This window comes from Quercus lobata, chromosome 10 (genome assembly GCF_001633185.2).
Source record: "Quercus lobata isolate SW786 chromosome 10, ValleyOak3.0 Primary Assembly, whole genome shotgun sequence".
NCBI classification, from domain to species: domain Eukaryota; kingdom Viridiplantae; phylum Streptophyta; class Magnoliopsida; order Fagales; family Fagaceae; genus Quercus; species Quercus lobata.
In genome coordinates, this window is record NC_044913.1 from 26,138,827 (window position 1) to 26,152,869 (window position 14,043).

A 14,043-nucleotide genomic window follows, 5' to 3' on the forward strand; every position below is an offset into this window, starting at 1 on the left:
ATTTATTTTTGAATAATCAAATTACATGTTTCAAATTTATGTACTTAGATTAATCTATTATATTGATTGTCTTTTTTTTAATTGAACTCTCATTAATGATTATATTCTAGCTTTTTATTTAGTTATATTTCTAGGTAATTTAACTTATTATTTTGCATGCAACATGAACATGTGCACCTGAGGAGATTGATAACTTAGTATTTTTTTTTTTTTTTCATTCATTTATGGTTATTATATCATTACCAAACTTTGGATTGTGTAAACATAAGAATTTCATATTATTTAAATTTTATTTTTGGGGATTTTGTTAATTGTTCTCTTATTTTTATTGAAAAGAAAACAAACACAATATAATATGCTTCTTATTATTTATCTTTTGGCATGTAAAAAAATATAGCTCAACTTGTAACTTGATTAACTCATCTATAACATGATTGACCTAACCTCCTCTCAACTTGTTTAGATCGACTTCTTTTTAACCTGAACTTAAATAAGACCTAACTTGAGCTGGTGCAACCCGACCCATTTGCTAGGTCTAAAGTTAGTGCGAATACGAAATGGTTCAATGACTTGTGTAGCTTTGCTTGTATTTCATAAAAGAGTAAATAGTGATTTTATGTCATTTGTGATGCCAAGACTCTAAGGGAATAATATGGTTATGTGAATAAGAATAAGTTTTGATGATGCCAAAAAAATCATCAGTTGAACTCTTCATCGATACAGATGGATAAAGGCGTTGGCTTTGTCTAGAGACAAACCTTTCAGTGTTGTTCTTCTTTGGCTTTATAGCTTTTGGTGCTGAAAATCATCAGTTGAACTCCTTTTTAATACAGATGGATGAAGGTGTTGGATTCGTCCAGAAATGAACCTGTAATAAGATATAAAATAGAGAAATATGAATACACCGATGTGGTGTTTTCCAAACACCCTCTGATAATTAAGTTAAAATGGGATTCAATTGAAGTATATTGTAAAAGAATTCAACTTGGGAATAGTTTTTGGGATGAGAGTTATGTACCTCCTTGCCTTTGGTTTGGGTGGGTTTTTATAGCCCTTGTTTTCATTGTTTGAATGAACATCTGCATTCTTGAGATATGGAGCCATTGGTATTAATGGCTGGCTTTTATTGTCTGCCAATAGCTCTTTGTCCGTTGGTGCCCGTACGTTACTTTTTTGCTGTCTGAGGCATTGAATGTCTTTTATGACTTCATTTGTCATTGATGTCCGTACGTTACACCTTACATTGAATAGCATTTAATTTGTCCATCGAGAGATAAATGATCTTGATAAATTAACACTCATCAGTAATGAATGTAGAGGTGTTATAGACTCCAATGGTCTTTTGCCCATTGGTTCGGCTATTATGCTTTTGTCTGTCTGGCGCGTTAAACATTACTCATGTGATTTATAAAGAACTCATTTAATGTATGTTGTAGTCGTTCATCATATGGACGATGCTGACTTGATGGATGATGTTGGCTTGATGGACGAGGGTGATTTTTCTCCTCTTCAAGTTTATATCATCTTTCTATGCCTATGAGTAGAAATGTGATATAGTGCAACCCAAGAAATTCACAAGTAATTCATTTATATGCACATTATGTATTTACTAATAAATACTATATTTTCTCTGCAGAAAATAGCAGGAACATGCATACAAGGTTGTTTGTAGGTAAGATATGCCAATGGAAAATAGATTAAGTGTGTCCAACTTGAAAATTATATTTATATTTTCATAACAGGGATTTTTTGCTCTTTTGCAAATTCTAAAGACTTAATATCTTTCCTCAATATTTTACAGAAAATTTTAGTGCAGACAATTTCATGTGTTAATTTTGCTACTTTAGAGGGCGTTGAGAAAAGAAGGTTTTAGATTTTAAGAGGATATAACTTCCACCAACTAAATCATGTTCGAATTATGCTGCAGGTATTGGTGGTTTAGTGCTTGGAGTGTTACTTACCAGTATCACAATTTGTTGTCTTAGAAGTAAGAGATCGACTACGTCAACACCATTTTTTATGAAGAAAACAAAGAATGAACATGTTAGAAATTATGGACCACTATCGCTAAACAGATATAAATTCTCAAATGTCAAAAAATTCACCAACTCATTTAAGGTTAAACTAGGTCAAGGAGGTTATGTGGTGTCTACAAAGGAGAGCTACTCAATGGTCTTCCTGTAGCTGTGAAGGTCTTGAATGCATCAAAAGGAAATGGAGACGAATTTATCAATGAAGTTGCAAGCATTAGTAGAACTTCCCATATTAATATTGTCACACTTCTTGGATTTTGTCTCGAAGGTCATAAAAGAGCTCTCATCTATGAGTTTATGCCAAACAGATCACTTGAAAAGTTTGTACATAGTGACAACACGGAAACGACCACTATGCCCTTAGGATTGGAAAAATTGTTCCAAATTGCAATTGGTATTGCTCTGGGGCTTGAGTACTTGCACCATGGTTGCAACACTAGAATCTTGCATTTTGACATAAAACCATATAACATTCTTCTGGATGAAAAATTTTCCCCAAAGATCTCTGATTTTGGACTTGCTAAACTTTCTCCAAGGAATGAGAGTAACATATCAATGGCAGTAGCCAGAGGGTCAATAGGGTATATAGCTCCTGAAGTGTTCAGTAGAAACTTTGGAGTAGTTTCATACAAATTTGATGTCTATAGCTATGGAATGATGATTTTGGAGATGGTTGGAGGAAAAAAGAACATTGATGTTGGAATAAGTAATACCAATGAGATATATTTTCCACATTTGATTTATAAGCGCCTTGAGTAGTACAATGATTTAGGATTTCCCATTAATATGACTATAGAGGAAACTGCAATGGTGAGAAAGATGATCTTAGTGGGTTTGTGGTGCATACAGAAAAATCCATTTGATAGGCAGTCCATGAGTAAAGTAATTGAAATGTTAGAAGGAAACATAGAAGCATTGCAAATCCCTCCAAAACCTTTCTTCTCGTCACCTCCAAGATCTCCTGCAGAAGAATCCTCCACATATTAATACTATGTAATAATACCTATAGATACATTTTTTTCTTGATAACTTTTTTATTATTATCTTACATTTAATTTAAGGATTGGGCTCCTTGAAGACAAGTGTTGGTGTTATTATGTACCTTTCACATAAAAGAGGGAGTGTGCACTTCAATGTCCCTTAATCATTAACCTGGGAAAGATCTCTAAGCTAAGAAAAACTCAATTATAAGACAGGAAAGGGAGTATGCACTACCAACTTTTGTTTCTCAAAAAAGTTTCTAAAAAAAAAAAAAACCTTTGTTTATGAGAGAATATTCAATGGAATTGATACCTATTATTTTTTATTTTTTATTTTTTTAGGAAGAATTGATACTTATTATTGAACCTCTTTTAAAAAACAGTTACTGATATTAAGTGGGATATTAATTGCGTGAGTAAATCTAGTGCCATAAACTTTTCCACAACTTTATCACTACTTTGCTACATGGCAACTCGTGAGTGGTGAAATCATGGACTCACTATTTTATTTTCATCACTCACGAACCGCCATATAGCAAAGTTGTGGCAAAGTTGTGGAAACGTTTATAAGTGTGCCCCGATTGTCACATCTCTAAATCATACATTAGGTTTAGGATATTACATATACTGGGTTTGGCTTACCTTTAGTACTTTTAACGAAAATCTACTTTTTTTTTAACTAGTCGCTAACCCGTATAATGCACGAAAAAGCTATTGACTCTATAAAAACAAAAAAACAAAAAATCCAACAATGAGCATTAGGGCTGTCCAGAGTACCCGAAGACTCGTTAGAATTGACCAACCAAACTAGAACCAACCCATCACGGCTGGACTAACACCTCTGACAGGTCAACGACAGATCCTAATCTTCAAAACTTGACTCCAGCGAGTCGAGTGACGGGTTTTGTCTTGAAAAACTTGATCTACCTAACCTGCCCGACAAAACCTCAAAAAGAAGGCCAAAATCTAGCCACATTTGGGCTTCTCAACTTTGATCCGACCACGTTTGGCCGTCCTTTACTTAGATCTGCTCAAATCCTCACTCAAATATGCTTAAATCCAGCGAATCTAGCCTAGATCTATTCAAACTCGACCAAACTCCGGCAAGTTTGACTTTAACTCAGCCAAATCTCGGCCAAATTTCCATAGATACAAAGGAATATCGACCAGATCTAACTAGATCCGGCCAGATTTTGGCCAAAATCCGACGAAATCGAAAAACCCGAAACTGACCAATTCACAACCAAAATCCGATACAACTCGACCTGGTTGATTTGAAACTTCCGACAGGTCGGTTGTGGGTTGAAATCTTCCCACTTGAGAAGGTCGAGTCCAGTCCGAGTTGGGCACAAACCCGACCCGCCCAACTCGTGGACACCGCTAGAGTAAATAGACAATTTGCTAGTTAGTATTTTTTTTATAAAAAAAATGAAGAAATATTTAACTTCTATACTTTTCCATAGTTTAGAAGTGTTGTCTAATATTGAACGTTATTGAGTTGCAAGTGCATCATTACCAAAACCTACAAAATCATTTATAGTTCTTAAATTAATAAAGCAAATCTCCCAATAGTTATATATACACACACATGCACCCAAAACTAATATAAACTGCAAATACATAAATAAAGACCATGATATGAGGAAGACAAACCAAGTTTTAAATTTGAGTACTAATATGACTTTCTCGTAGTAATAACAATATAGACAATTCAAAACATGGAACAATATCAAAATTATAATACCTAATTCCATTATCTTTTATGTTGAATCCAAACAAATAATTAATTGAAATTAATCCAAACAAATAATTAATCAACCAAAAATCATAACTTTTAATAAGAAAACAAAAAATCACATGAATCTAAATAAAAAAACATTTAAGATAAAGAATTAAGATCAACCTACTGAGACGCAAATACCAAAAACCTCAAGATTTAAAACTTCAAAATTTATAGAATCCCCAAATTATACTTCAAAACCAAATTCAACAAATTTATATATAACATTCCAAATAAAAATTTATCGTTCCCTAGATTGGAAGACATAGGTTGCATTTTCTATTTTTTCTCCAAAAAAAATAGAGATGTTTTATCTGCCATGTACAATATAAAAAAATAATTAGTAGAAATTTCAACCCAAAAACCAAACCCTCTTTTTTTTCAACATTAGTCTCTTTTTCTTTTCTTTTTTTCTTTTTTTGAGTCCTATCATAATTTTTGTTTTTATATAAATTATTAATGTTTGAGTTTGAGTTTAAGTTGGACTTTTAGAGAGATAGACTTGTTAAGTTTTGATTAAACAAAAATAATTTTATTTAAAAAAAAATGATAATGATGAGTTTGAGTTTAAGTTGGACTTGTTAGAGAGATAGTATTTCACTTCTGGTTAAGTTTGAACTAAACAAAAATAATTTTATTTAATAATAAGTTTGAGTTTAAGTTGAACTTGTTAAAGATATAGAATTTTACTCTTGGTTAAGTTTGAACTAAACAAAAATAATTTTATTTAAATATTGTGTTGACGTGAAAAATTGTGAGAGTTTCAGAGACTTTGGTTTTATATATATATATATACTAGTATTAGGCCCGTGCGATGTACGGCTTTATTAAGAATCATATGTAAATTAATGAAAATAAAGAATTATAATTTTATACTAATTAAAATTAAATATATAATAAAAATAAAGTAATCGTTTGCTCTATTTTTAAAAAAAATATGTAACCTTTTACTTTATGTTATATAATGAATGCATATTGTGTAAGATTGAGTTTTTATAAATAAATTTCTCAAAAAAAAAAAAAGGGTTTTTATAAATAAAAGGAGATGTCTGAAAAATATAAAACAATAATTTTAAATTGTAAAGAAGTTGTTATAAGCAACCAAAAAAAAAAAAAAAGGAATTTATTTAAAATCAAATTCCATAAAAATCATCCTATCAAAAAAAAAAACCCATAAAAATCAAGTTATTAACGTTAGTTTCAATATTTTTCCCTATTATACCGTAAAGATCAAGTTGTAAATGTTATTACCTTTTTTTTTTTTTTTAATCCAAAATTTTGATATATATCCAAAAAAATAAATAAATTTAAACAAAATAAATTTGAAAAAAAATAGATAACAAATTGCTTCCCATGTGTATATCCTCCCACTGAAAGTGGTTTTATTTTTTTTACTTTTTTTTTTTTTAATTCATGGGATTAACTATACTTCTACATACATACACTACTACACATTTTAATATTTTATGCTTTGGATTTCTTTTTTTCTTTCTATCCTATTATTTTAGGCATTGTTGATAATATTTAGATAGGCATAATTGTAAGTTGTAGTTGTATGGCACCAACCAACTAAATTTACTTTTCAAAGAAGAAAACCAACTAAATTTAATCTCTTTTTAAAATTTTATGTTTTGTTGAATGTAGGTAGCATATTTTGTTAAAACACTTATTTTCTAATATAAGTTGCATATTTTATTAAAATTGCTTCGTCTTTTTTTTTTTTTTTTTTTTGTTAATACACTACACGTACGAATAAGAATTAGATGAAGAATTTGGATTATAATACACTACACTTAAAAAATAAGGATTAAATGGATTAGATGAAGAATTTAAATTGTAATCAAATTAAGATTTTTATCAACTTATAAATTATAGTAGATGGATTAGATGAAGAATTTTGATTGTAATCAAGTTAAAAAATTTATCAACTTAGAAATTATAGGAGAAAAAAATTATATATATTTTTTTAAAATCTAAAAAATTTTCTACAATTTGGTGAAGTTACTTGGCGCAACCACGGCTTTTAAGCTTAACTTTTAATATATAATAATATATGATATATGTTAGGTTCTAAAGGCTTAGGAACTAATGTATTTAGAACTTTAATGTGTAATGTTGGCAAACCATGATAAAAACAATTGTTAGTCTTGTTTTAAACTCGCTCGAAGTGTGTGCATTGTATGTAAAGTTGGAATCGAGTGGCTGCAAAAGTATTAGTGACTTTCGGCCTAGCTCGATCGATCAAAGAACAGGCTTGATCGATCAAATCTCGGGCAGAATGTTTTTTTTGCAGATTTCTCCAACTCAACCCTAACTTATTAAAATGTGTATGGTTTTATATTTTGCCTTAAGTATAGAAGGCAAACCCTAGCCACGTTTTTGAGGTTGCTCTATTTGCTATATGAGTGAATCTCTTGTGAAATCTAGAGGTGGTTGCCTTCACACATACTTAGAATTATCAAGAGGGAGATTTGATCGAGAGCTTGATGATCATTCAGTTGCTGTAATAAAAGTTTAAAGAAACACAAGCGGGTGTGCTTGTACTTGCTAGAGAATCCAGGAAAGAAGGAGTCTGTGGTCTCGGAGCTTGCACGTGGTCGTGTCAGTAAGTTTCTACTGGTGGGTAACAATAGGATGTTAGTGGTCTAAGTCCTATTGTAAAACTTCAATTCTTTCATAGTGGATTCAAGTTTACCTTGAGGATAGCTAGGTTAAATCCTCTCCAGGTTTTTACCGGTGTGGTTTCTTGAGTCATCATATCATTGTGTTATTTATATTTCCGCTATTATGCATGATATAATTGTTTGATTGTGATAACCTAGATCTGGAATTTGGACTAAGTAATAACTTGGCTAGTTAACTAGGTTAATCCAATTGTGTTTTAAGGGATCTAAATATATATATATATATATATATATATATATATAAAATGATAATGATGAATTTGAGTTTAAGTTAGACTTGTTAGAGAGATTATTTTATTGATTCCATTCCGTTCCGATCGGAATAGCCGAAATATTTCGTACCGGCATACAAACCGGTACCATAATACCTCCCGTTCCACCTCAAGTCAAATTTTGGGCTATTTCGGAGTGTTCCGGCCATTTCGGCAAATTTTGGCCAAAATACAAATTTCAGCCAATACCAGATTTTGGCTTTTAAAAAAAAAATTATATATATATATATATATATCAATTCATTCCGCCAGCATGCACTTTGAGTTTTTTTTTTTTTTTTCCTGAATTTTTCATCTTATTTCAAACATAAACTTGACATTACCAAATGATATGTTAGGGAAAAAAAAAAAAAAAAAAAAAAAACCAGAGAAGTAGACAGCAGAATCTTTGATCAATACCAAATGATTTGTTAGGGAAAAAAAACCAGAGAAAAAGAAGAAGAAGAAAGCAAAAATCCAAGCTTTGGCAGTATGTGGATGAAGTGGAAGTTAATTTGCTTACCATTTGAAATCTCTTCTTCAAGGCTTGTCTAAGTTGTCTCTACTCTCTAGAACTTTCAAAGTGAAAGAGTTTCATTTATGAGACTTGTAAATGACAAATAGAGCTTTGAAAAGTGATGTTAACGAGGTTTTGTGCAGAAAAAATGTGAATAGTGATTCAAAATAGTAAGTTAGGAATAGTATGAAAGATTTAAGAAAAGTAACATCTCGAGTTTTAGAAACTCGAGATCCATATTAGAACTCGAGTCCAAAAGACTCGCTTTGGGAGTGTGAAAATGCCACATAGATCTCGAATCTTTAAGACTCGAGTTTCATGCAAAAAAAATTTCACCTATAGTGGCGTTTTTAAGCCTTACAATGACGTTTTAAAGCCCTATAGTGGCTTTTTTCTGCAATTTATGGAAATCGAGTCTTTAAAACTCGATTTTGACGTCGATTTTTTTCTCACTTTAAATCAATCCTCTTACAAATCGAGACTTAAAAACTTGAGTTTTATCTTAGAACTCAAGTTTTAGACACTCGAGATGCTAGTTTTCAACATTGTTTTCAAACGTGACAACTAACTAAATTATTTAATATTTATTGTTATTTAGAAAAAAAAAATTCTGATATTAACTATTAAGGGAAAATGGCTCAATGCACGTGGGAGTAGGCGGGGGTGGAGCTTCCTAGAAGCTTCATGAATCATGATTATAATTATCCCAAATTCCCAAAATATTCAATTATTTACAAAATTTTGCTTTAAAAAAATTCATTTTTTTACATAATAACTCAAATATGAATTTTTAAAAAATAAACAATCTAAACCCCTTTAATAAGATTTTCTTTTTAAATCACTATATTAATAGCAATCAGTAAAGGTATTATTTTATTTAATTTTTTTATGGGGTTATTTTATTAATTACTATTGTGTAAGTAATGACTTGTTATAAATCTTGGATGTGATATTGATGTTAAGGCTTAATATTAAATGATTTGTAATATTTGATATTTAGTAATACTTTTTTGATGAATTGATAATTTTATGTTGTATAAGAATATATATATATATATATATATATATTTTAAAGAACTCCGAAACACTCTAAAACAGTACGCTGAAATAAGTCGGTATCGAAATATTCCATTCCATTGGACAAACTGAAATGGGTTCCGAAACGGTATTCATAACATTGAGAGAGATAGCGTTTCACTCCTGGTTAAGTTTGAACTAAACAAAAATAATTTTATTTAATAATGAGTTTGAGTTTGAGTTTAACTTGGACTTGTTAAAGAGATAGAGTTTCACTCTTGGTTAAGTTTGAACTAAACAAAAATAATTTTAATTAAATAAAATGATAATTTTATTTAAATATTGTACTAACATGGAAAATTGTGAAAGTTTCAAAAGGTTCGGTTATATGTATATAGATGAGAAACTCCCATATCACCCACTAACTAAATAAAAAGTGGAGATTAAAACCCACTACTGCTTGCTATTGTGTATTTAATATAAAATGACACCTTTAGTTAAAAAAGTACTAAACATAAGCCAAATCCACATATATTTTGGTATCTCAAGAACCATTAAAGTCACGCTTTCTTTTCTTTTCTTTTCTTTTTTGCTTGTTTGGCCTTCAAAAAAAAAGTCATAGAAACAAGTATTGGTGTTATTATGTACCTTTCACATAAAAGAGGGAGTGTGCACTTCAATGTCCCTTAATCATTAACCTGGGAAAGATCTCTAAGCTAAGAAAAACTCAATTATAAGACAGGAAAGGGAGTATGCACTACCAAATTTTGTTTCTCAAAAAAGTTTCTAAAAAAAAAAAAAAAAAACTTTTCTTTATGAGAGAATATTCGATGGAATTGATACCTGTTAATTTTTTTCTTTTTTTTAGGAAGAATTAATACTTATTATTGAATCCCTTTTAAAAAATAGTTACTGACATTAAGTGGGTTATTAATTGCATAAGTATATCTAGTGTTATAAACTTTTCCACAACTTAGCTACGTAACGACTCGTTAGTGGCGAAATCATGGACCCACTATTTTATTTTCACCACTCACGAATAGCCATATAGCAAAGTTGTGAAAAAGTTTATGGGTGTGCGCCAGTTGTCACATCTCTAAATCATACATTAGATTTGTAACATTACACAGATTGGGTTTGGCTTAACTCCAATACTTTTTAACTGAAATCTCCTTTTGTTTTAATGAAAAACTGTCATATCACTTACTAACTAAATAAAATATGGAAATTAAAACCCAGTATCACTTGCTATTATGTATTTAAAATAGAATGACATATTCAGTTAAAAAAGTACTTAAAGTATGCCAAACCTACATATATTGTGGTATCTCAAGAAACATTAAAGTCATGCTTTCTTCTTCTTCTTCTTCTTCTTCATTTTTTTTTTTTTTTTTTTTTTTGCTTGTTTGGCCTTCCAAAAAAAAATCATTTTTTTTTTCAATCCAATTTTATCCTTTCAGCTTGTTTCTTTGGATTTTGGATTACTCGCTTGATAGTTTGGGGGATATTTTGAGAAACTCAATTCTTTTTTTCATTTATGTTCAATGCTGGTCTAATACAAAGATCTTCCTTTTTTTTTTTTTTTTTTTTTTATTCTTTGGATTTTGGATTACTCGCTTGATAGTTTGGGGGATATTTTGAGAAACTCAATTCTTTTTTTCATTTATGTTCAATGCTGGTCTAATACAAAGATCTTCCTTTTTTTTTTTTTTTTTTTTTTTTTTCAATATAAGTTTTTATTTTATATTGTTTTGTATAGTGTTTGGTTAGCATTATTTTTATTATTATATGGTTTCTTTGTGCACTTTTTTTTTTTTTTTTTTTTAAGATTTCAATTTTAGTTCAAAAAGACTTGAAAAAAAAAAGTAAAAAAAGGAGAATTCATTTCTTTTATGGTTGCACGACTAACAAATTGCCATTAATTTTAACAACCAATCAAAATATAAGGTGCAATTTGCAAGCTTTGGTGCAATTGGGGCGGTCATATGGCAAGTTTTTTGTAATTTTCCGTGTAAAATATGCAATTGGGATGGTCATGGTGAATCTATACAATTAATCCAATTTTTTTATTTGGTGAAAAAAGATATAATTGGTTCATAACACTGTTTAGAGTCAATAGATATGAACTCGCAAGTGCAGAGACCGTGGCGCATGTGAGAGCATAGTGAGGTTTTCGTGCATGAAACCACTTTGGTCAGTTGCTTCATCAAGCACTCAATGTTCTTTGCTCTCTCACATCTACTCTAGTGACATCTCAAGAAACAATATGTCACTTTTTTTCAACTACAATTCTATTCTTTGAGCACGTTTATTTAGATTTTGGAATACCCAGCTTGATAGTTTGGGGGACTTTCTAGAATCCCAATTCCAACTTTCGTTTTTATGTTCAATGACGGGTTAAAAAGAATATCTAATTTTCTTATAGAAAACCTAATTCAACCTTTTGAGTTTGGGGATTTTTTGGGAAAACCAATTTCAGTTTTGTCAATTTCTATAGTAGTTTGTAAGCCTCAATATATAAGAACAATGAGCTAGTTAATTTTATCCATGTGAAAATAGAAAAAATTAAGAATAATTTAGTACATTAACTTGGGAAAAGAGTAGAACAGAGAATTAATTATTTTATTATCACGTGACTTACATGTGACCATTAATTTTAATCATCATTCAAAATATGGGGTAAAATATCCATGTTTAGGTGCAACTAGTAAGTTACCAGTGCGATACATAGATAATGCTTTTATATTTTATGTAAAATGGCTTTAGAAAATGTTATATATATACTATAACATAATCATTATAGAATTTTATTAGTAATAAGTTCATCATAAAAAACAACAATTATAAATTGCACACACATATCCATTATAATTATTCAATTGAAGTAATGAGAAATAAAATTTTAAAAAAAAAAAACGATGAATATTATAGGATAAAAGTTGATATGGTATATGTCTTTCTCTTTCTCCTTAATTCTAAAACAAAATAAACATTCTAAACAACCACAGTCAATCACATTATTTACAAAATCCACAAATCCACAATGTCTGATCTTAACATAAAAATCATAATTGTCGTTCACTACAAAAAAAATGCCTATTAGCGACCAAGAATTTTTGACAGACCCAAAAAGCCCTCTCAAAAAACCTTATTTGTGATGGCAAAATAAAGCCCTCGCAAATACTTGGTAAAATGTGAAATATTTGTGACCAACAAAAAAAGCTATCGCAATTATGCGTTATAGCTGTCACAAATACTAATATTTTGGAGGGAAATTTTTCCTCCATATTATTTGCGAGAGACAATTAAAAATATCTCACAAAAAGTGTATTATTTGTGACGATTAAAAAAATGCCGTCACTAATACTAAATTATTTACGAGGGTTAAAATCGACCTTCACAAATAATCATTAAAATGTAAAAAAATTTGGAGGGAAATGTTCCTACCAAATTATTTCCGAGGGACAATAAAAATTCCTTGCAAAAAGTTTATTTTTTGTGTGAGTTAAAAATATACCCTCACTAATACTAAATTATTTGCGAGGGCCACAATTGGCCTTCGCAAATAGTCATGACATTATTAGTTATTCTAAAATTCAAAGAAAAATAAAAAGAAATACATAAACATATAACACTTTGTATTCTTTAGATGAACCTTTTGTTTACAGCCTAAAAAAAATGTCTTTTATATACATCCTATACATGAAAGGTCTATCCTTATTTTCTAATAAATTTTATCCATAAAAAAAATTATGGATCCGTTTGGATACAACTTATTTTTGCTGAAACTGAAAACTGAAAATACTGTAGAAAAATCATTTTTAAATGTGTGAATAGTGCTGTGAGACCCGTGAACAGTGCATGAACAGTGTGTGAATAGTGCGTGAACAGTGAATTTTGTCTCTTGTACAGTAAATTCATGTGATGTTACTGTTCATGCTCTTAAAAAAAAAAAGTGAACGTAGATCCGCGTTTCCTATACCAATTTCAACTTCAAAATGGTAGCTTGAAATTCAAAAATAGCAGCCTTTTGTACTCTCATCTCAAAAGTTAATAAAATTTTCTTCCCATCAAGGAAAGCGAGCTTGTCCAATTGAAATATAAGCCAATCACAATATAAACATTATCAAATAAGTCAAGTCTCTTTATTTATTTATTTGAGCTAAAAAGGATAGAAATGCTTTATTAGAAACAAAGAATAATTACATTAAATAGTCCTTTTAACACAGAAGCATGAAGAAATTTTTAGCAATTACAAACAAACAACCTGTGTTTCCTTCCCATTTTGTAGAAAATGCTTATTAGATAGATGTCCAACATCAGATTTGTCCTACAAATATATTTTGATTTATGTTGTGCCCTGGACAGGAATGAACACAAAATAATAAATTAGTTCCTTCCATGTCTTATCTTTAATATTCATAATTGTCCCAATCAAACTGTCAAATATATTTTTTTCAACATGCATCACATCCAAATTGTGACGTAACAGAAGTGTGCTCCAATATGGCAATTTAAAGAAAATCAATGTCTATGCTTCAGCCATCTTGTAAGAAGCAACACCAAACCTTTTACATTTTTTTTTTTTTTAAAAAGTACAAGTGTGAAGATTGGAACATAGTACAAGTTTGAAGTTGGCCTTAATGAGGAAAAAACTATGATCCCAAATTAAGATGGATTCTTAAAGGGGTACTTGACTGTAAATTCATCATTCTATTATGAACCTTATATCCCTCGTACTAGTATGGCTTGCATGCCATGTATAAAGTAAAACTTAAATA

General features: G+C 30.0%; 1 pseudogene; it reads left to right on the forward strand.

Moving 5' to 3' along the window:
• Positions 1–2,019: 2,019 nt before the first annotated feature.
• Positions 2,020–3,020, forward strand: LOC115964568 (annotated as a pseudogene).
• Positions 3,021–14,043: the final 11,023 nt, after the last annotated feature.